At 36.1% G+C, this 21,284-nt stretch overlaps 1 protein-coding gene across 5 annotated transcripts in view; it reads left to right on the top strand.

Moving 5' to 3' along the window:
* LOC120414585 (putative mediator of RNA polymerase II transcription subunit 26) overlaps positions 1–21,284 on the top strand; it is a 342,770-nt gene that overhangs the window by 138,971 nt on the left and 182,515 nt on the right. The window lies entirely within an intron of this gene.

The following is a 21,284-nucleotide window of genomic DNA, read 5'->3' as shown; positions in this document are numbered from 1 at the left end:
TAGCCAATAAAAAAAAAACAGACCGCCGCGGCGAGCTCGCCAAACTCGATGTCGAACTCTTCAAGAAACCCATCGTGCACATCGTGTGGCCGGCTCAATCCGGCCGGCTGGGACAATAATGTTTTTTAATGTTTGCCTCATTTTCTCTCTTTGCAGGTAAGCAGCGAACCCCGGGCGAATTGACATCACCAGGACGAGGTGACACTTTATGTCGCTGCCGAAGTCGTCGTCGGTGGCGTGTTGTAGATTGAACTAGATTGTGAACTCGACTTGAGACTCTCTATTGAAGGATTGCTAGCCTCCGGGGGCTTCCAGCGCCAACGACGACGACGACGACGACAGTTGTTGGTATTGACGGAGGGTGACAGAAATAAGCTCCCGATTTGGCGCGTCCGATGTCTTGTTTGTGGGTGATTTCGTGAAACTGCTATATTGGGGTGAGAACGGTACTAAGTTCGATGCAGGGACGAATTGGAAAATGTGTCGTTAAAATGTTGCTTTGAGGTGATTCAATCCTATTAGAAAGGAAGAAATCGCAAAGTCTTGTTCGATCATTATGAAGTACCGTAAACCGGGGTGACTTTGATAGGATTTCAATTTGTTTTTAGAATATTTTCCAACAGGTAAGGTTTTTCTCAAGATTTTTATTTTTAAAACATGTACTGGGGTAGGCCACACAAAGTCCATGCACTATTTTGGAAAAACGTTTTTTCAATAGTGTTTAGAAAAATAGTTACGTTAAAAATTCTTAGTTTTAATTCCGGGGTGACTTTGATAGTCAAAGTTTTTCTTGTTAAAATCATATTTAAGATGTTCAAACTTTATTTGTACGTTAAATGTATCATTACTAAAGTAGCTGACATAGTTTGTAAGAAAAAAATCAATGTTTATGTTAAGTTAACTAAGTTTATAATTTTTTTAACAAAATACATATAAATTTCAGGTAAAATTGTTAAAAAGTCGGAATTTTGCCTGAAATTTGTTAAAACTTGTTTTGTTTATAAAATTATCGATTTATATTGCATTTTATACTGAATTCGAAGCACGAATCACAAGTTTTCACATTTTACATGAAATTTGTTCAACTGAATTTGCCTATAAATTTGGAGATCTTTTTTAATTGTGTTTCAAAAACACATATTATTTAATATTTACAAACTTATTTAACCTTCTCCTAGTGGAAAATTGTCCAAAGAATCCGAAAATGCATTCCGTTTTCCGATTAAAAATCATGTTCATTGAGAAAATCATGACACTTTGAAAAGTTTAAAATAATGACTTCCATCAACATTTTCTTAACTATAGTTAAATAACTATATAAACCTTTCAAAAATTTATGAAAAGTTCTTCTTGAGGTACTTTGAAGACTTCTCTACCACGGTCAGTATGTTTCTGAACCATTCCTTACGTATTTTAATTGTATTCTTCATTTTGCGGAAAAATCGCAAACCTATCAAAGTCACCCCGGCTATCAAAGTCACCCCGTTTTACGGTATTGCTCTAGTTGTGTATCTTGCTATGCACTTTTTTGTTCTTTCATCCGATGGTTTGTATGAAATTTCGGATAATTGAATCATGAAGAAACATTTGTTGTCGTACTTTTTTTGTTTTCAACTTAAAACAAGAACAGCTAACGACTATGAAGGTTAAAGCTGCCGGAAATAAATGACAACAACTACTTAAAACATAAAATTCGAATGTTTGATTACCTGTTAGCATACAAAATGCATTTTCCCAATATTTCATAGAGGCTTTTTTGGCCGTAATTTTTCATAAATTTTAGTTTTCTAACATGGTTATGATTACCTCAATTTCCAAATTAAATAAAAAATACTTGTCTAATATTTTTTGCCAATTTTAGGTCATTTTTAAATTGAGAGTTTAACTTTCAAATGGAATAAACAGAAATAATTCAAATCATAGTAAACAAATTATGAATAACTAAATGTGAATAAATAAAAAAAATAAGAACTATAAAGTATGATGAAGTTGCAATAATAAAGACAGTTTATTTTGTTAAGGTAAGGATTTTTTTTCCTTTTTAAGACTGGTACAAATTTTATTGAATGTTTTTGTCACCCGGCCCGAAAAATTAGGGGACGAAAAATATTTTTTTCAAAAGACTTCTAAATTTCAAAAGAAATTTAAGTGCAATCAGCTGAAAAAAAAAATGCTTGGGGTGATTTAAAAATCTATTGAAATCTTTAAAATTTTCGATCTTGAGTATTGCAAAAAGCTTTTTTTTCGTTGAAATTTTTGTTTTCGTCAAATTTTACATTTTTTGATGACTAATGATTTCAAAACAACTTAAGTAGCGTAAAATGCATTTTTAAACACTTTTTGCATTCAAATGTTGAGAGTAGGGCTTGCCACCGGGGAGGGGGGTGCCCCCCCCTCCCGCAACCCCTCCACCCCGGCCAGACAAGGGACACAAAATTTGAAAAAAAAATTGCATTGACCTGATTTCAACTAAGAAATTAAATTGCATGGGGTGAGCATTATATATCTTATCATTAATATTTTGAAATTAATTGATTTAACAAATTTTTATTTTACTTCTTAAAATAAATTATCAATAATTTTTTTTTTCTCAACAGGTGTTTCTTACGAATTTTATCTTTTTTCGAGTAAAGCCGCATTCCATAATTGTTAAATAACAAACAAATAACACTCCTTTGGTATATAAAAAGTATATGTTACACTCTTAACCTGATAAATGTTTTATTTAAAAAAATTTCACCGCCATTGCAATTGTAATGAAATGAAAATTTTCCCAAAAATGCTTATTTTTGCTGTATTTTGAAAATGCAATGTTTCTCAAAAAAAACCTCAAAATTATTGTTATGTCAATGTGGGTATCAAATAATCGGGATATTTTCATACATTTTGAAAGTCATAACATTTTTTTGGAAATACTCAACTTTTTCACAAAACTACGCATTTTTGAAAAAAAAAGTACTAAACATTTTAGTTTTTTACAATATGATTGAGATTTTTGCACACATTTAATTTTTTTTTGTGAAATACTCCAAATATTCTGAACCTTACGTATTTTCGAAAAATACTGAATATTTCCGTTTCTAACAAAATGAGTATCAATTGATGGGGATTTTTTCAAACATTTGATAGTAATAGCCCAGTTTTTTTTTCAATACTAAAAACATTTGCAAAACTAAGTTTTTTCGAAAAGTTAAATGATCGGAAATTTTAAATGTATTTTGTTAGCAATAAGGTTTTTTTTAATTCTTCAATATTTCACAAAATCGAGTCTTTTCTAGAAAGTACGTAGTTTTGTGAAAATTTTGAACATTTAAAAATATATTATTTCTATCGCATAATTATTTAAATCGAAAATTATTAAAACAATCACGTAGAACACAAATTTTGAGTTTATTTTCCCGAAAATGCGTAGTTCGGTAATTTTTTTGTGAATTCAAAAAAAAATTTCCATCGAAATGTATGAAAAAAATCGATTATTTGATACCCATATACATATATATGGGATTATAAAAAACTGTATGCACAAACTAAACCATCGGTAGAGATTTTATTTAATTATTTGCTTTTTCTGATATTTTGAACAGCTTTCTTGGTTGCTGAAAATGATGCGTTTAACTGGTTGCAAATAACTAAAACTGAAACTTCGCTAGGAGACGGTGATCTTAGCGGATTGCAGACATGTTACGTGATGATTGTCTAAGTCCAAGTTGCCTAGGAATTGGCAAATAACTAAAAACTGAAACTGTTTAAAAATTTAAAATCAGAAATTTTGCGCGATTGATAGAATGAAAAAAATGTTCTAAATAAAAAAAGATTCGAAAAGTACATTAAATTTCCCTAAAAATGACATGTTTCAAATATTATTACAGTTGAGTAACGGGAAATGGTAGAGGTTTCAAAACTTTTTAAGTGTTTTTTCGATGATAAATACTTTTTTTTCGGAATTTTTAGTATGCCATCGAATTGGGCGTCCAATTTTACATAAAAGTTCTTTTGTCTGCAAATTTCTATCTCATCACCGTTTTAGGCTGCAAATTATTGAAAACACCTCTTTTTTAGCATGTTCAAAAATGAAAAGGGTCGTCACGAGATATCAAAAACGGACCCCGGATTCGTGATTAGGGACAAAAGTTATCCCTTAGGACAAAGTTTCACGCAATTCGAAGAGGGGTAGGGGCAACTGCTGTGTAAGTTGGCGGAGAATTACCCATTTACCTTCTTAATTCTCTAAATAAAATGTCTCAAAAATGTATATAAAAAAGTTGATGAAATTCAGCATGTTTCCTGAAAGTTCTGCTAGTTCTCCAACTAAAAAAGCTTCCAAAAAGCCATTCAAAATCCTTCCCCTTTCAATATTCATAAACAGTATCCTCAGCTCAAGATTGTTTGGTTGACAAGCCTCGGCGGTCACCAAACCGCCCGTCTGCTGCCCTCGTCTTGCACAATTTCTGACGACGGCCGCGGCCCCCATTCTGAAGAGCTGTAAGCACGAAATTATGAGACTCCAAAGGGTTCGGGGAAAAAGGCCTTAAAAGATGAAAAATAGTAATAATGAGGTAGCTTTTGCCTGGTACACGACGACGACGACGCTCCCAAAAGTGGGCCACACCGGGCGACAAGAGTGTTGTCGTTTTCTATGCTCGAGATTCCCGCTTGCCGATATTTGATTTATGTTCCAACATAGGCATGTAACTCGCTTCGAGAGGGGGAGTCATGATTCATCGGCGGAGCTTTGAAAACGGTAGCAACCGTCTAACTCCATTTATGGCTCAACACGACGAAGCTTTCAGCCGCAGCCACGCGCGCGATGATGATCTGTCAGATGTGTAATTAAATTTCTTCCAATTTTGCGGCCGCGCGTCACCCCCGCGCAACTTTTACGTCGGACCTAGGACCTGCTCTTCCCTTCCAGAAATGAATGGAGCAAAATCTCTTCACCGAAAACCGCCAATCGTGGGAAGCGCGCGCGCCGGTTCGCGGTTTGGGAAATGAGGCTTGAGGTTGGGTTCACTAGTGGGATTTGGGTGACTTTTCTTATAATTTTCTTAAATTCCGAAAATTAAAATGATCATTGATGAGAAATATATATAAAAAAGTGCAAAATCCGGGAGCCGGCAACGAAATTATGGAAAAACATTTTTTTCAATAGAGTGACAAATAAGCTAATCAAAAACATTTTAGTCAGGGAAATGGTATCGAAAATTTCTAACCGGAAATAAAATTTTAAAACATTTGTTTTAAAACATCAAAATTACAAGCCATTTCTCCCCTTGAAAAAAAAAATCCCACGAAACCTGCGAAACAGTGCGTGTCGATGTGGTCTGCCCAGCTTTTTTCTGTGTTGTTTGTGCTGTCCAGCAATGCTCATTTTTGGAGGAGAATCCGGCCATTCAGGGCAGATTCAGAAGCGGCCCCGGCGGTTGTTGGCGGGTTATAAAAATATGCAAATATGGAGCGAAACCGCCGCCGCTCAGCCGATGGCATCGACAGTGGGCAATTGTTTTCCTGCAATTAGCGAAAATGACGACGATGCTTCTGCTGCGGTCTTTGAAGTACACACCACCACTTTTTTGCGGGGGTGGGCACTTTTTTTCTCATGCGTGGTTTGTGGATTTTTCATGTGGCTTTTTTTGTATTTGGTTTGCTGATGATTTTACAATGGCCAGGAGGTGTGGAAATGGTGAATTAAAAATATTTAACCTCATTTAACTTTTATGGCAGGCTGCGGTTTGCATGGCACCGATAGATTTAATCGATGGTAAAAGTTGTGCAAATAAAATGTATTCGGGAATTCGCTCTCGTTTCCGTCTGGCATTCCTCGAAACTATTTCCCAACTAGAATAAACTTTTCCTTGTGAGACGTGCCTCCCTGCAAGCTTCCAGCATATCCTCCAGACAAATCAACAACAGCTTCTTCGTGTAGTCCTTGCTAGTTTTATGGTCCACCAGGATCGGAAAGTTGTTATTCCTTTTGTGGAATTTCTCAATCGTTCTGTGTTGACTTCCAACGAGCGAGCCACACGTCGTCGCGCGTTTGTTTTCGTTGGCTCCAACCTCTTTTTTTTATTGGGCCTATGTGACGGGAATAGGAAAGCTCCTAAATCACACGTCCGCACACTGCTGGTTTTTGCTGGGGCAAAATCGATAGTCGCGTGATTTGTTGCCCTGCACGTTCGCAGGACTGCCTAGCTGGCAACAGTGCATCTTGTTGAACGCTGATGTCATCCTTGCCATTGGTACCAGATTAAAATTGTCCAGCTTCGTAAAAATACACGGAAAATCAAGGTTTTTTTAAATTTAAAATTTATGATTTGGTTTTAGTTCGAACATTGATTGTTATTTTTCAAACAAAAAATTTGAAAAAAAAAAATCAACTATGAATGAATTGAATTCCGTGCAGAAATCAAACCAAAAAAAGAGTAAAAATGGAGGCAAAAAATTGCATCAAAAGTCTGCACGTCACACTCGAGGCGAAGCGTAGCAAATAGTCACCCTGGTGCGTGGTGCGATTCGTGCGTAACGTGACACGAGTGATATCATTCTGGCTGAGTTGAGAGAATTGGTGCACTGTTTTCGACGTTTAGCATGATTGATAACAGGCTGGTTTTCGTTGATTTTTTTTGCTCATGTAGAAAAGATACAATTATATCTTGTTAACCCATTTATTTCTTAATTACAGAACTATCTGCATGAAAATATTTAACGTTTTCAGATAAGGATGATAAACATTATAATTTGGCAACACTGTCTTGAATTATGCATACTTAATTTTTGTTTTAATATTTTGAAGCAAAATGTGAACATTTTTGATGAACGCTTTCGAATCTGATCAGCCCAGTGAGATAAAAATGAAAATCGAATCAACATTATTCAATTTCATTTCATTCCCTCAAAAAAATCAACCCCTTCTTGCACCATCTTTGCCGTTATTTGCCAAGTCAACTGACCACTGCGCTCTGCTGCATATCATCATCGCCCCGGCCTCTAATCCTAATTGATGCAGTAGCACAGTGATCCACTCCTCTCTGCTAGCCGCATAACTACGCCAACCACTAACTCGCAAATCGGGTCAATTTGAAGGAGCAACTGAGACCTATCCCACACCCTCGAAGCACGATCCAAACTCAAACAGCAGCAGCAGCATCAGTGTCTTCCCCACTGACCAGCTAATCATATTGTGGCATTTGGCTCTCAAGATTGGCACAGTTGAAAGTTAAAAGTGTGAAAAATGAGGGTTTTCTTTTCAAATAAAAAGGCATTCCAACTGAAGATTTTTTTTTGTTTTTTTTTTTAATAAAAATTTTAATCAATATGTTTTTCTAGATAAACGCAGACAAACAAAATAATTTAAATCCAGCAATAATTATGAAAACATTACGCCATTGCTAATCTCATTAAATTTTTTTCAAAAGAAAATTATTGAAAAAGCTTGTAAAATCCATTGTAAACTATACAGAATACATTGTCTTTTTAATCGTTTTACAAACAATGACCATAGATTGGAAAAAAACCAGAAAAAAATATTTTCTTAAATTAATTGTTTTTTTGCAAATTTTTGATGGTAGTATAACTGTTTCGATGTATGAAGCATTTTATGATTTTTGTTCAACATTTTTTTAAATCAGGGTTGAAATGTAGTTCTTTTTAATTTAATTCGGTTTTATTGCTAAATAACCAAGTTACAAAACGTTATTTTGAAGTACATTACAGAATTTTGGAGTTCCTTCCAGCTTAGTGTTACATTAAAATCCGTTTTGGAACAATTGTTGTTGTTGACCAAGAGCAAGAAATTTTATGAAAAAACATGCTAAAATCCTTTTTTTTTTGTTGTAGTAACTCAAACTGTGATTGAACGCTTTATTTCAAAAATTAAACATTTCTGTATTTCTTTAAAAATAAGCAGTTTGTTTTGTAATTTTCATGTATTTTTAAAAACCTTATGCACTTTTAAATGTGTAAAAATGTATGATCATTTTATTAATCTTACAGAGAAAAATAATCATGGTAATATTACATCTGGGATTCTTAAATGTCAGAAAAAATGTGTAATTTTACCTCTGAAAATGTGTAGTTTTACCACTTTTTTGTTGTAATGTCGCTTTTTCGGTTTAAATTGAGGTAAAATTACATCATAAAAGAGGTAATATTTAACCTTCCAGAATTACACCTTTCAAATTTACACATTTTTTTACTGTGTATTGTCAAATCTAAAAAATGTGTTTTTCAGAAATAAATAGCTTTGTGAATTTTTCAGGATTAAAAAAATATATATTTACTTTCTAAATGCGATCTTTTGTTTTCCATTTTCTTATTTAAAGTTGCTTTGTGAAAACTTTGAGTACAGTCCAGACTCGATTATCCGAAGTTTGATTATCCGAAGGTTTGTATGGGACTTCGGGTAACCGAATCACGACAAAAATATTGATTTTTGTTTTTTTTATTTTCTTATTTTTAACATCAAATTTGAGTTTTGCGACCCCATTTTAGTCAAATTTTCATTATTGATTGCCTACTAAATTACAAGATACATTTTTTAATTATCTTATCACCGCCATTTTGGCCGCCATCTTGGATTTAATAATTCTAAATCAATTCAGAATAGTTTAGGGGCATATTTAACCTCGACAGTCAAAAATGAGACAAAGAAATTTTATTTTCGTGATTCGATTATCTGAAGTGAATTTTTCCGAGGCCTTCGGATAATCGAGTCTGGACTGTATTTATGAAATTAATACATTTTTGTTCACTTTATCAAAATGTCCATCAGTGTAAAGAACTTTTAGAAAAAGTACTCTCTTTCGAAGTGTATTTTTTTTAAATACGTAGTTACCTTCGAAATGAATTAAAAATGTGCGATTATTTGTTTTATATGTATAACAAAAAAAAAACAAAAAAAAAGTATTTTTTTTTCAGAAAAAAACGTAGTTTTGTGAAAATGTTTAACATAAAAAAATGTATTTTTTAGAAACTACTAGTAACAAAATAAGAAAAAAAAACCTTAACAATTAAAAAAAAAGAATAACAAGAGAATCTTCAAATTTTCAATTTTTGTATTTTCAAATCTTGCTGAAACTTTTGGAGTGTCTTCCGCATGCGCAAAAAAATGTTGATACACGGAAAATAATTGTTCTGGTTTTGAAAATCACTTTTTGCCACAAAAAGTAGGATCACAAAAGCAAAATTTTAATTTTTATTTTTTCTTGAGAATATAAAATAGTAGTGTTTATAATAGACAATAAATATTTGAGCTAGCTTTATTTTTTGGTAAAAAAAATAGTTTTCAATAAAAAAAAACTCAATAAAACTTCAATTTAAAATAAGAAAAAAAAAAAACGAAGTTGACTTTATAGCTGTCGGTCACTATTGCTAGTACCAACCACTAGTGTCTTCCTTTTATCTACAAGGACTTCGCCGCCCTGGGCTCCTAAGTGTATGAGAGTATGGCACGGAGCGACGGCGCCGAATACCCATATTTACACAAAGAATTTTAGAGCGCCCGCCGCGGGATTCAAACCGGCAACCTCTGGATTGTGAGTCCAGTGCGCGGTCCGATTAATCCACACGGACGGGACAAATAAGAAAAGAAAATAAGAACTTCAATAAAAAAAAACTTCATTTTTCAATGTAAAATCAAAAGCGCCCCGTTTTCAACTTATAGCCATTTTAAGTTAACATTTCTTCGAAAAAGGTCGCAGATTTTTAATTTTTGAAAATAGTGCCCATCTTTTCAAAAAAATATAAAAAAAAATTAAGATCAAAAAATTAAAAAAATTAAAAAAGAAAAGTTTTTGAGTAAATCATTTTTTTTGTGAAAAAGCGATTTTAAAAATTTGCCTTTTTGCCGTGGTGGCCGAAATCTCTGAGAATTGCTCAAATATGTTTAGTTGTAAAAATTGCGGCAACAGACAAAAATGTGAAAACAATTGAAGAGTCGGAATATATCTGGAAAATTAAAAAAACAAAAGAAAATGGCAAGAGATCACAGGTTTTAAAAACTAAGTTAGAAAATGACTTTTATAAGCCCGTTGAAAATATTTTTTGAACTTTATGTCCCTCGACTCTGACCAAAGTCGAGAAGGGGAGCAAACAAATTAAAAAATATAAAAAATGGAAATTATTGCATTGGTTTCAACATTTGGATGAGAAAGGTGTTTTAAAATGCGCTTTACATTAGTCCAGATGTTTTGCAATCATTGGTTATCAAAATAACAAAGTATTATTACAAACATTATTTTTTTCTCGAAAAAAAAACATTTTGTATATTTGTGTAGGCCAAAGGTAGCTAAAAAGGTAAAAACAAAAGGAAACAAAATAAAAATAGGACGAACACAAATTTACAGTAGAAAGTTGAATTGAAAACCGTGTTAGAAAATCTAAAAACAGGATTTTTGGATGATCATAATATGAACATTTTGGCCCTCAAATTGACAACAGACAAGATACTTTATGAAAGTTTGAGAATGTATTTTCATGAATCTTAGATATCTTATGAAAATTGGTCTCTGTTAGTGATTAAGGCTGCATAACCCAAGTAACATTTTTTCCAGGAGTTCTACAAGAGCTCTTCAAGATAGCTACAGCATAGCAGTTTGGACCGCGGTAGGATAAAATTCTCTTCAAAACTTCTTCAGGAGTTTGGAAGAGTACTTGAAGAGAGTTTTATCCTACCGCGGTCCAAATTGCTATGCTGTAGCTATCTTGAAGAGCTCTTGTAGAACTCCTGGAAAAAAATGTTACTTGGGAAGTCTTTGATCGGTAAAAACATGCAGAATCTTTAGGATAATCAATGTATTTTAGTAACTCAATTTCCATAAAAAATACTTTTTTACCGTGCACCCTGCGCTCCGGAAGAGACTGTAAACCTGAGTGCAAACACTGGTCACTGATTGCCACCGTCTCGTACCGTTCGTCTTCTTCTTTCTCCAAAAAAACACCGTACACTGTATGGGGGAAGTGCTTGACCCTGTGTTTGCGGCGGGGAGGGGTACACTGCGACTCCGAAAGTGCCCCCTCCCTCCCAAGAGGGGCACCACTTGCCTCCCAGGATGGATGCAGTAAAACTGTCTCCTTCCGACTTCGACACTATCTCTGCTCTGCTGACAAACTGCCGGTTTTTGATGCCGGGGCTGCCTCACTCGACATAGAAATCATTTTTCCGTATTTCCGGAGTCGTGTCATCATCCGGAGAATAGACACCCCTCCTCTGCAACCCAAGTTGGGTGTGCCCGGGAGTGAGAGTGACAGGAAAAAGGCGCATAAAAATTTCAAATTTTGCACCACACTCTCGGCAGCTGCGGATATCTGGCCCCAGATAAATGCCGTCTGTGAGCAGCTCGGTTGTGTGATAAAAAGAACCTCAGACACTGCTGCTGCTGCGATGTTTGATTGCTTCCTTTCGGGGGAAACCTCAGCTTTCTTCTCCGTTTTTCGTCTCCGTGAATGTTTTAATCTCGGAACAACGCGGTAGCGACGCAAATCTTCATAAATTTCAAGATGAGTGACAAACCAAACGGAGCAGCGCAAACAGAGCAGACACCCCCAGATCAAAGGACAAACCAAGATTCAAGCAGCAGCAGGTGAAACTGCTGTCGAGACTCTTGAGCTCCCTGGTTGATACGGTACGAAAGGAAGTCGTTTTGTGGGAGATAAACAGAGCACCAAAGCGCACATAAAGAGGCCAAAGAGGAGAATCCGAGAATCACCGTGGCATCTGCTGCTCCTGAAAAAGACATGAGCAAATCTTCCCGAGGTAGCCCTGAGATTGCAAACAACACAAACTTATCCGCAATCGGTCATTTATCATTTAGGGTTTGCTGATGGTGCCCAAAGCCTATAGAGGCACCTTGCCAGACCAGGTTTTGGCCCAACTCCCTGGACCCGAAGACGATTCCAGAACCAACAACAGAAAAAAGGGATGCTATTTAAATATTTACCGAGCAAGCACTGTTTGATTGTGTGTCCCCGCCGACCTCCGAACTCGAGGGGTCACCACTTCACCCACGAGAAGAAGCCGAACTCTCCAAACGGAAATCTTCAAGCAGCAGCAGCAAAAAGCAAGCAAATACGCGCGCATCCTGTGTGATAAATAAAGAAAATTTCCATCTTTTCCTGCTGTAGGGCGTCCTAAAACAACACGCCAAGCGCTTGGTTGTGAGAAATCCGAGGAACTCCGAGTCAAAAGGAATACATTTGCTTACAAAGCAGACCCTTGGGACGACTCCGTCCGAGGAGCTGGGAGACGTGTGGAATTCTCTAAATTATTGCTTTATCGCTAGACATACCTTTTGGAATCCTCGGTCGAAGGCATTGTTTCCGAGCCCGAGATTTGATTAGGCTGAGTCGGTTTGTTCGGTTTCACTGGTCAGCAAGGTCAGCCCGATGGCTGATAACGACCACGTGAAGGTGGGGCGGCAGACTTGGATCTTTTAAGGGGTTTCCTCGCTAGACGGTTCGTTGGTTTGGTTCGATTGGAGGTTGGACTCAGTTATGTAGAAAAGGTTGAGGTCGTAAATAATTCAATTAACTTGTTGCTGCAGGTTTGTGTTGGATTGTTAAGCAGATTTAAGAATTCATGGTATATTGCACGAGTTGAGTTGTTTCTAGATATAATGTGATTCAAGAGTCTACCCCAAACGAATACAACCAACTCCAAGCAAACCACTTCAAAACAAAAATAACCCCTTCCTCGCACCGATTACAAACTATCAGAATGTAGTGCTAATAATCACCCTCCGATGCTTAAATCTCGGCTAAAACAGCCACTTCCCGGTAGTCGTATAAATTTATTTCCATTCCGCTTCTGACCTATTTCGGGCCGAGTTCGCCCCGAAGCCAACAGTTTGCCCTCGGAACACATCCGGACACCCGAAAAAGTTGCAATAATCTTCACCAGCACCGCGTTCCAGCTGAGTTGCTGCTTGGGTTTTGCCCTTTTTGAACCCCCCTCTTCCCTTTGGCCAAAACAAACCGCAGACTCCTCTTACTGCTTGCTATCAACCAAATTCAGGGCAGCTGCCGCGGAGCGCCCCCCAAGCAACAATGAGCCACGGCGCAGTTAATGGCTTACGAGAAGTTTAAAGTAATCCTTCAGTGCATTTATATTACTTTTTGTTTCTTCGTCCACCGTCGTCGACGACGACGACGGCTGATGACCAGTCTCCCTCTTCGGAGAGGTTCTTGATTACCGGCAATTTCCTCACCTTTATTTTTTTGTTGTTGTTCCCTTCTGGCTGGCTGCGAACATAATGTCCAGTCAATCTACCTTGAAGAGGAGAGGGAGGTGGGTTCGTAGACCGTAAAACTGTTGTGCGGCTGTCTAGTCGCGTTTTATTCAAATTGTTGTTTTGTTTCGAGTGCCGAGCTCCATTTTGAGGCAGAGAGCGAGTACCACATTGTTGCAGTTTGTATGGGCGAGTCTCTCTTCAACTGGGGGCTTTTGTGCGAAATGGAATGAAATTTTGATGATTCAGTTCAGTTCTTGGTAGAGACTTGACGTTAAAAATTTAAGAAGCTCAGAAAATCTAAGAAGTTTGAAATATTTTAGAGTATGTTTTTAAATGGAATCAAGAACCACCCTAATCTAAAAATCTTGAGCATTTTTTGAATACATTTTTCGTAACAGATCAAAAACCGATCGAAAAATTGTTTTTGCTTTATCCTTTCGATAACCACCCAGAGAGATAATTCTAGAAGCGATCCAATTTTAGAAAATAAAGCTCATCATTACCGGAAAATGGCATTTAAGATATTGAAAACATGTTTGAAAGTTTTTTTCTTCTCTCTATCGTATTTTTTTAATCACGAAGTAATTAAAAAGCCGAGGGTAAATTAAGGTTTGATTCATTGAAAAGCACAGGCCATTTATTGTAAATATCAATTTTCAACGTTATTTCAACATTTTTTACTGAAATTGGAGTTGTCTAGTTGAAACTTGATTGTTCTGTATTTTCTAATACATTTTGAGGCAATTTATTGAATTCAAACATTATCATTTTTAATTAAATTTACTATCAGATTCATTTGTTTTTATTTTTATTTTTGTCTTTGAGTGAAACATCTATTTAAAAGTCATGTCCCAAGCACATTCAAATTAAGTAAAGTCAAAAAAGTTCAAAATACGGCTAAAATTGGCCTCAGAAATGCCCGTTTTCAAAACATTGCCAAAGTCATTGTCAAATGCTTTCCATGGATTAAAAATTGTTCAATTTTTTTCACTTGTTCAGAAGGTAATTTTGGGCAATTACAATCTTTTCTTCACTTGTTATTTTTCGTAATTCCTAATTATTATTTGTATTTTTGCATTTACCTTGTTTAGTATTTTTTTTCTATAGTTTTGTTGTTGTTAATTGATTTTTTTTGCTATAGTTTTAGTAATATTCTACAAACTCCAATTACAATCTTTAGCCTATATGCTGTCTTCATAACTCTACAGTATTGTTTTCAATATTTTTTCGAGTTTATGTGTTAGACCATAATTTTTGAAATAAAAAAATATATACCTTTTTCGACACAAAAAATATGGATTTGTAAAAATACATTTTTTTTTGTGATACAAGTGATAAAATCATCAATCTTTAAAGTACCTGACATTTTTTAGCTAACTTCCATGTTTCCATATAAATGCCAAGAATTTTGATCAGTTTTTGAAAATAAAAATAAAATAATGCCTAATTGTTTTCTTGATTTTTGTTTGCCTTTTGTTCGATCATGATCATTTTTTTTAACTTTTATTTATTTCTGTGAGTTCTCCATTTTCGCTGTTTTTTGTGTATTTTGATATTTTTCTCTTAGATTTTATCATCTGGAGCATTTATATTTTAAGTTACTGATTTTTTCACAGCTTCCTGAAATCATCTTGATTGTATTTATTATATTTATCATATTTATTATATTTACTATATTTATTATATTTACTATATTTATTATATTTATTATATTTATTATTTATCATTATTACAAAACTATATGCTTATTAGATAATACACTACAGACTCACATTTACACTTAGAAACATCCAAATCACTGAATACATTACGCATTCAACCATTTTCATCGGCCCGATGAAATTCCCCTAACCCCCATTCCAAACCTCCCAAAAATATTCCGTTCACTTTTAAAAGTCGCATGGGTTCCCTGCACTTTTGCCACTAGTGAACAACAAAAACATCCCCTCCCAAATCCCCACGGGACTGTATGGGCGTAGCCTTGGAGCACAGTGTGGAAATTTACGTTCTTAGATATTTTTGGATGTACCGGGCAGCAATCAAATTGTCTAAGAATATTGAATTGACCATTGTGGCACCCCCTACAGCGTGGTGCAGACCCGTTATGCTATGCTATGCTATGTGCTTTGATATTTTTCTTTTAGATTTTTTTTTTGAATACTGAAACTGTCAATAACCTTAAAAATTTTAAAATCTAATAAAAATCTGATTTTTTTAATTTTATTTTTTGCGTTCAAAAATGTCTAAATTTGGTTTTGTTGATACAGCTTTTTTGTTTTCTTCGCAACTTATTTTTATAAGGTCATTTTAGGTGCTGCGGTTGATACAGCTCTTTTTTAAAATAAATCCACACTTCTTAAACACTCAACACATTTTTTTGCTTATTTTAAACTGACTAGGACTTGAAAAGAATCACTGATTTAGCTTATTTAGTTTATTTAGTTTATTTAGTTTATTTAGTTTATTTAGTTTATTTAGTTTATTTCGTTTATTTAGTTTATTTAGTTTATTTAGTTTATTTAGTTTATTTAGTTTATTTAGTTTATTTAGTTTATTTAGTTTATTTAGTTTATTTAGTTTATTTAGTTTATTTAGTTTATTTAGTTTATTTAGTTTATTTAGTTTATTTAGTTTATTTAGTTTATTTAGTTTATTTAGTTTATTTAGTTTATTTAGTTTATTTAGTTTATTTAGTTTTTTTTTATTTTTTTAGATTATTAAGTTTATTTAATTTATATAGTTTATTAGGTTTATTTAATTTATTTAGTTTATTAAATTTATTTTGTTTATCTTGTTTATTTTGTTTCTTTAGTTCATTTAGTAAGGCCATTGAAAATATTTTTTGAAGTGTCCTTTGACTCTGACCAAAGTCGAGGGGGGAGGCAAAAAAAACTATAAAAATAAGTTAGGGAGGGGGGAATTGAACGAAAATGATTGAAACCCACGGATCTAGAATATGCTTCAAATTTATCACTTAACTGTTTAGAAAATCTATCAACTCGGTGATAAAAACTAGCTTATTTAAGATAAACTTTCCTTCAGTCAATAATTATAAAACATGAATTTCAGAGGGTCAATTAGGCATTTTTATTTTTATAATACTTACATAGATTTAGAAAAAAAACATGTTTTTGACTCTCACAGATAGTATGAGTTTTTTGTAGAGAAATGTTACTCTCTTAAATCTGCGTTTCCAATTATCACTGCACGACCAATCAAGACCCAATCATGCTTGCAACCGGTGAATAATTCATGAAATTGATCGGAATGCTTTTCAGTAATGCTCATTTTCAGATTTATTACGCACGATGTAATATCGATGCTCATTACTCCAGTTAATATCTCGAAAATATGTTTAAAATTTTCGTGAATGATTCTTTCTACGTGAGGCAAATAATATTTAAAAATAGCAAAGAGGATTACATTTAAATAACTTCAAAATATTTTATAATTTCTCAAGATTGCTGCAGCTACCCTAAACCCTATCGATTTTGTTCGTTTCGAATCCACCTGATTGTTGCAGCTCAAACGAGCAATTTTCACATCCTGGAATGAAAATTTCCCTGCAACGTTCTCTGTTTCGAAAGAGGATTCCCTCATTCCGGGTAAATTTCCTACCGTGTCAACCAATCAATCAGAGGGACCGATCCCATCGCACCACACCCCAGCTCCTCGTTCCAATCAGCCGTGCTGTACCTCGACCAGACCCAATCATGCAAAACTGCACACACACAGTTCGAATCCGCGCACGGGTCCGATATCAATTTCTGTGGAACTAATAACCATTTTCAGTAACGTCCTCTCACTCCAGCGCCGCCACCGCCGTGGGTTTCTTTGCATTTCTCGCCCCGTGATGGTCCAATTTCCTGTCCCTCTCGACTCTTTTACGCTGTTGTCGGAAATGAAGCCGACACGTGAAGAGCAAAGAAAACGCGCGCATATCAATAAATTCGAACCGGCAGTGCTGCGCGATGTTGTACCGGGATCAAATCTCCCGATCGCCGAGAGAAGTAGGTAGACAGGACCGGGTGTTATCAAATTGCTCCGGGTATTCGATGGAGGCTTGTGTCCCATTGCAATGCTGGGATGGGGTAGTTTGGTGCACGGTAAGAAATGTTACGACACTTCTTACGAATATGCAAGAATCTGAATCCTTGTAGTATGGTAGAACAAGATCTTTGAGGAAGTTCAAATGAGTCCTACGTATACAATTATATTATTCTTTTTAACGAGATTCAGGTTGATACATAGTTCGTAAGAATCAGAATCCTTGCACTTTAATTGACTAAGATCTGTTATGAATCAAAAGATATGTATACTTCTATATGAACCTCTTTAAATAGTTTCAATTTGATACCAAGTCTGCAAGATTTTGGATCCTTCTACTTTGGTAGATCAATATCTGTTATGAAGTACACAAGAGTCTTAAGCGTACAATTGTATGACCCTCCTTAAACAGATTCACGTTCATATAGAGTTTTGAAGAATCGGAATACTTGTACTTTGATGGATCAAGATCTGTTATGTATTGTATCAAGAGCTACCAACTCAGTAGTATTCGTGAGTCCTATGTATACTTCTATACGTATCTCTTAACAAGTTTCAAGTTGATACTTAGTTCGTAAGAAAATGAATTCTCGTACTTTGGTGGATCAGGATCTTTTATGTATTGGAGAGCTACCAATCCTAGTATTGTACTCTTATTTGAATCAAGAAATCGCAATCCTCGTGTTTTTGTAGATGTAGATGCTTTAGGTATAAGACTTTACATAGTTATTATTCAAAAATCCTCTGTAGTCATGTTCAAAGATCTACCCAAAGCAGTTCCACACGTTGCATAACAGTTGACTAGTTCAAACATTTTCACAGTGAACTCCATACCCGCTGATGGTGATACCGTCTGACGGTAGAACCACAAGAAGGTGAGGGGGACTCCGAGCAGTGGCGGAGGAAGATTTATGCCGAGATGTAAGATTTTATTATTATTGCTTTTGAGAAAACATTTAACGATATTAGCTCGATATGTACACCTCGGGGGAGCTCGCTGCACATAAGCCGAGAAGGAGTTTCTGCAGAGCGTGCCGGGAGGGGAGAAAACATCATCCACATCGCACACACTCTTATGTGTGTTACTGCCCTCGGAGATAGAGATATCCCGGAGTCCGACGAGGACCTGGGCTGTGCAGCGCTGCTGCATGCAAGTACATAGTTTAAATTTTTAATGAGAGTGATAGATAACGCCTGTGGGGTGAAGCGATTTCTTCTTCAAGATGAAGATTTATCCGGACCGACTTCGTCCAGTTTGTCCCGAGCTCCCTGAAAACTTGCTCTGGAATTGTGCAAACTCTGTGGGCAACTCAATTACCCACATAAAAACTCCATCTCCAGAGCGAGCTTTGACACTAAACGCTGCAATTTATAGTCTTTGTGTCCCCGGAACGATTCGAGTAGCAATTGTTGGGTAAAGTTCATGTTTTTTCTCTCTCTCCCCGAAGTAATAACGTTAAGGAAATAAGCTCGTGTTTGGGCGCGACGGAAATGGCGCTATAATTGGTTACGCGCCCCTGCTTTTTTGTCTCTCCTTTGGTTTTTATCGCACTCTTGTGAGCCTCTGGATGTGGGGAAAACAAAACTCCGCGGAGTCGTTTTCAATTTTATCTGTCATTTTTAACTGCTATTTATATGCCGCGAACGTTGGGCTACCAGCTGCGTGGAGGAAGAGAGGTCCGGAGATAATTTTGGGTTTTATTTGTGGATTTTTGTATTTCGAGATACCATTTTTTCTGAGAATCTGAAAAAAGACGTTATTCGAGTAGAAAGAGCTTTCTTGCAAAGTAAAAGAAAAGTGAAAAAAAAATCATGGTAATATTACAAGTCACTTTTTCAGAATAATTGATGTAAAATTACATCATAATAGAGGTAATTTCAATTTTACACGATTTTTTAACTGTGTAGATATAAACAGATTTCCCCTCTAATTTTAAAGTCTAGGCATTAAGTCACCAATAGTGAAGTTTTGGTCAGCCCAGGCGGCAAAGTCGCCGACTCGGATCCGACATGTCCTTGGTTCGAATCCTGGACTCTACACATTTTTTTTCGTCTAAAAACTTTTTTCCATCCAAATGCTCCAACCTTCCTCGGAAGCTGAACTGCATCGAATCTAAATGACTTCCAACGGACTGCAATAAAGGTCCAAATTTAGTAGCCAGCGTTGGTCGCCCATTACGGCGACAAAGTCGGATCTGCAACCGATTCACCCAGTTTCGTCGAGGCCAAGCGAAATTCATTCATTCACACTCACAGCGAAACCATTTTATGGCCGCGAATATCTGCTCTCGCTCTCTCGCGTGGACTCAATAATTTCGCTGTTACGCTTCGTGCCAAGAACTTGGAACATTACGATAACGAGTTCGCCCGGCTGCTGTTGCAGATTTCGTGAAAACCCGGAGTAAACAGAACGCTCCGTCGTCGTAAAAGGCCGTAAAATGGTTCATTCATTTTTAACGGGCGGCTCCTCCGCGAAGCCTTTTGTCGATATCCCGGGGGAAAATTTTCGGAAGTTGTGTTATCTCGTAGCAATCGAGCAAACGGGGTAAATAAGCTTTGTGGATTAGGGGGCGAATGCCTAAATCGAGAGCGGGATCCTTTCTCTATTAGTGTAGGCGAAGAAGCGGTTGAATTCCTGGGAAGTCATAACAAGGGATTGCCGGAGCTTTCGATTTTATAGGGCGGAGAGGGATTTTGAACCGTGAAGTGGGGATTCTAGGATTGCTTCATAATGGGATCGACGCCTTTCGGGTAATCTTGGGTTGTTATCGAGCCGGGTATGATGAGATGAAGTTTTACACCTTCACCATGATAGGGTATCAATTTAGCAGATTTTGTGCAGGATTGACCAGTGATCCCCGTGCACCGCGTTCAACCGCGTTCTCTGTTTTCTGTACTCGATCAAACACCAGCACCGCGTGTGCACGCGTACAAGCAAACCTAAACTCTGCCGTGTACAGTAGGGTGGTCCAAATCCGGACTCTTTCGGGGCTACCCTCTGAAATCAAAGATTGACCCATCACTATGCTAAATTCCAAATTTGAGCTCATTCTGACCACGGGAACCCCTCCCTCCAATCGCTTAAAGTTTGTATGGGAAAAATCGTCAAAATGTATGGAGAAAAGCAACTGTTTTACTTTTTTACCTGTGGAAGGCGCCATAGTTATCCGACTCCTACCATTTCTCAAATGTAGAACCTTCATTAAATTTAGAACAACTTTCCCGAAGACACCATATTTTTATGATTTTTTCCCGCGAAGTTATTAGCGCCCAAAACTGACCATTTTTGCGCGGCTAGCTGTAAGGGGCTACCTAACAACGATGTTTAATTCCAATTCGTACACGCACGTGCTCTCTCTCAGGTTCAAACTCTCTCACGAGCTTGCTCGCCTGCCTGCCTGCCTGCCTGTTTACCTACAAGCGCGCGCGCTGTTTCTCTGCTTGGACTTTTGTCGTCGTCGTCGTTTTTGTTTGCTATCCGCTGCGCTGCGTTCCTGGCATGTTTATTATAATTTTCAACTAAAATAGCAGGTTTGTTTTGAGATATATTTAGCATATAAATTCTAAGATTATGTCAAAATTTAAAAAAGTGCACTGAAAAAAAAAAAGAATTTGAATAAAAGACAGCTTAGGCGCTTAGGCTCATTTAAAAAATTGAAGCAAATGAACAGGGTTTGTTCATTTTTCCAAGCATTACAAGCAGTTGTTCGTATATGCTCATTAGAGAGAATGATCAATTTTTTTTTTCAGGTAATACAAAAATCCGACCAACTGCTTGTCCATTCGAAGGCAATTTGATTCCAGATATAAAACTAGCTAGCTCAACAATCTCTATTTTTGAGGCTTTTCTTTTAGACATCGTTGCACTTTTTGGATGTTTCGGAATCTGACAGAAACTTCTAATAATCGTCAAAGGCAAAATATACCGCAATTTGTTGTAAGGAAGTTTGTTATATTTTCGGCAGATTAAAATATTTTGTATGGAATAAAAAATAATCGTGATCATAGGACTAC

Source organism: Culex pipiens, chromosome 2 (genome assembly GCF_016801865.2).
Source record: "Culex pipiens pallens isolate TS chromosome 2, TS_CPP_V2, whole genome shotgun sequence".
NCBI classification, from domain to species: domain Eukaryota; kingdom Metazoa; phylum Arthropoda; class Insecta; order Diptera; family Culicidae; genus Culex; species Culex pipiens.
The sequence above is the reverse complement of the archived record's forward strand: the minus strand, read 5'-3'. Positions and strand labels throughout refer to the sequence as shown.